The sequence below is a fragment of the Heptranchias perlo genome, chromosome 20, assembly GCF_035084215.1.
Source record: "Heptranchias perlo isolate sHepPer1 chromosome 20, sHepPer1.hap1, whole genome shotgun sequence".
Classification (NCBI taxonomy): Eukaryota; Metazoa; Chordata; class Chondrichthyes; order Hexanchiformes; family Hexanchidae; genus Heptranchias; species Heptranchias perlo.
Genome location: NC_090344.1, coordinates 18,528,914 through 18,532,210, shown reverse-complemented (window position 1 = coordinate 18,532,210; position 3,297 = coordinate 18,528,914). Strand labels below are relative to the sequence as shown.

The following is a 3,297-nucleotide window of genomic DNA, read 5'->3' as shown; positions in this document are numbered from 1 at the left end:
GTCAATTCATATTTTGAAGACTGAGATCGATGGATTTTTCCCCGAAAGTGTGTCAAGGAATATGTGTCACAGTCGGGGAAATAGAGTTGATGCACAGATCACCCCTGATCGAATTAAATGGCGCAGCAGGTTCGAGGAGCTGAACAGTCTTCTCCTGTCCCCAATTTTCGAAATTTATCAACGTCGGGCTCGATGACAAGTTTTTTGAACAAGTGTTAAATGCAGGAAGGGCTCAGAAAGCCCATTAATTTCCTTCTTGCACAATTCAAAAGCACTGGACCCAAATGATTTCGAGCAAGAAAGCCGGATTTCAATCACTAGCCTCATGTTTCATTAATGATGGGGCAATTTTGTGGCAGCATGGCCGAGCGGTCTAAGGCGCTGGATTTAGGTTCCAGTCTCTGCGGGGACGTGGGTTCGAATCCCACTGCTGTCAGGGTTAGTCGCAATGTTTATTTTGACGAATTCACAGAAAATCATGGTGCAGTGTCGTCCAGCGGACAATGCAAAAGAAGCGAAAAGTGCAGCAATGAGGAATGAAGTATAAAGTGTGGAAATGTGAGGTTATTCACTTTGGTAGGAAGATTAGAAAAGCACAATATCTTTTAAAAGGTGATAGACTACGAAATGTTCATAGTCAGAGAGATTTGTGTGTCCTTTGCACACGGATTACAGAAGGTTAACATGCAGGTGCAGCAAGCAATTAGGAAAGCAAATGGTATGTTGGTCTTTATTGCGAGGTGGTTGGAGTACAAAGATAAGGAATTCTTGCTGTAATTATATAGGGCTTTGGTGAGACCGCATCTGGAGTACTGTGTACAGTTCTGATCTCCTTACCTGCGGAACGATATACTTGCCTTAGAGTGGCTGTAACAAAGGTTCACTCGATTGATTCCTGGGATGCGAGGGTTGTCCTGTGAGGAGAGATTGAGTGGAATGAGCCTATATTCTCTGGAGTTTACAATAATGAGGTGATCTCATTGAAACATATAAAATTCTTAGAGGGTAGATGCTGGGACGCTGTTTCCCCTAGCTGGAGAGTCTAGAACTAATGGTTATAATCTCAACATAAGGGGCCGGCCATGTAGAACAGTGTTGAGGAATAATTTCTTCACTGAGAGGGTTGTGAACCATTGGAATTCTCTGCCCCAGAAAGCTATGGATGCTGAGCCATTGAATAGATTCAAAACTGAGATTGGTAGATTTTTGGACACCAAGGAACTCAAGGGAGATGGAGCGAGGTCGGGAAAATGGAGTTGAGATCGAAGATCAGCGATGACGCTATCAAATGTCGGAGCAGGCCACTGCATGGCCAACTCTTGCTCCTTTCGCTTCTGTTGGTCCGCTGGAAAAGCAGAAGTTGCCAGCTGTTTTAAAATTTTGAGCCTGAACAGGGACTTGAACCCTGGACCCTCAGATCACTACCTGTGTTAAAAGTCTGATGCTCTACCGACTGAGCTATCCAGGCTCGCTGTTGGGTTGTTTTCCAACATACAGATTCATGGTAGGACTCTGAATTATACCTGTCGATTTCGAATTTGGGGGAGTATCACTTTTATACAATTTCCAGCATCGTGTTGAGGAGAATCATTGTTTCTGTTGAACATGATGTATGAAACATGGACAGCGAACTCGTGATTTTGCAACTCTTCTTGTTTGTACAAAATGTCTTGTCATTCGTTAGCAGCAATTAAAAACAACACTTTACCCAATGGCTCAAAAGCTAAACTTGTTCCACACGGGAGCTGGAAAATGCCTCTCGACCTTTCAGCCGATCAACAATTGAAAGCTGAATAATTTCACCCGTCACACCGTGACACCAGGCAGCAGATTTGCCTCCCGAATTTTCCCGACACGACACTTCAAACCGATGAATACCTGCTTCACGGAAAGAAGAATTGTGTTTTTGTTTCTTTCGATTTAAAGATGTCGTGCCGGCCGCTTTACCATTTCAGTTGTTGCCAATTGCCCACTCTCCCTCCTTTTAACAAATAAACTCTCACCTGCTATTGCAAGACGGTCGGCCAGAGGAGCCTCAGTGCCCACATGGGGACATGAAGAAGTCGATGCGTTATGGAACCGGTTTTACCTTGAACTCCAGTCAAAATGTTGAGAAGTTTCAACTACCTTCGACGGCGCTGGAGCTCACAACTCCAGCATGAATCGAGCGTATAATTATTGTGGAAGTAACGCGCGCTGACCAATTGCGCCACTGCAGCCGTGCACGGTCTGTGTCACCAGTGCTCGCATCAAACAGCTTCATCCTGGGGTTGATAAGGGTCGATTTCAATTATTTGAAATCTCACCACGTGACCCGAAGATTGACCGCAGAATCGAGTTTTTCCTGTAAGTCCTGAATTGAAGGAAAAGGCGCAACAAGCAGGTCGGAGAAATGAAGAGCAGAAAATGTGGATGAAACTTGCACGAGTGAAAATCCCTGGATGTTGGAAGACTCAGTCCCCAGTGGTGGAGAGGATTGGGATTTCAAGGTGTTTCACAGCTCACACACACACCATTGGCTCATTTAATCACCTTCAACAACTCGATTACATCATCACTTAATCTTCTATACACAATGAAAAACAAACCTTTTCTCTGCAACTTGTCCGCATAATTTAAACATTTTAGCCCCGGTATAATTCTGGTGAATCCGCGCTGCACCCCCTCCAAGGCCAATATATCCTCCCTGAGGTGTGGTGCCTTGAACTGAATGCAGTACTTTAAATGTGGTCTCAGCAGAGTTTATATAACTGTAACATAACTTCCACCCCTTTGAATTCCAGCTCCCTTAAGATAAAGGCCAAAGTTCCATTAGCCTTTTAAATTATTTTTTGGAACTGCCCACTGACTTTTCATGATTTCTGCACTTGGACCCGTGAACATCTTTCCTTCCCCACAGTTCCGAGCTTCTCACCAGTTAGAAAATATTCTCATCTATCTTGCTTCGGTCCAAAGTGGATGACCTCACACTTCCCCATATTGAAAGATTGAACAGTCTTCGGCTCATTTCCATGGAAAATAGAAGGCTGAGGGTGACCTGAAATAGGACTTTAAGATTATGCAAGGGATTGATAGTTCAGAGGTGTTTGCAATTTTGTGGGGAGGAGAACAAAATTGGGGCCATATACATAAGATAATCACATTTAATCCAATATGGCATTCAAGAGAACCATATTTACAATGAGACTCGCCAGAATGTGCAACTCGCTACCACAAGGAGTAGTTAAGGCGAAAAGCATCGATGCATTTACAGGGAAGCGAGATAAACACATGGAGGAGAAAGGAATATTAGGGTTT

At 43.9% G+C, this 3,297-nt stretch overlaps 2 non-coding genes across 2 annotated transcripts; one reads left to right on the top strand and one right to left on the bottom strand.

Moving 5' to 3' along the window:
- Positions 1-354: 354 nt before the first annotated feature.
- On the top strand, positions 355-436 carry trnal-uag (transfer RNA leucine (anticodon UAG)). The gene has a single exon. It is a non-coding gene; the product is annotated as a tRNA-Leu (tRNA).
- Positions 437-1,383: 947 nt separating this feature from the next.
- trnak-uuu (transfer RNA lysine (anticodon UUU)) lies at positions 1,384-1,468 on the bottom strand. Its single transcript is given in 2 exon segments — positions 1,384-1,419; positions 1,432-1,468. It is a non-coding gene; the product is annotated as a tRNA-Lys (tRNA).
- Between the last annotated feature and the right edge of the window lie 1,829 nt (positions 1,469-3,297).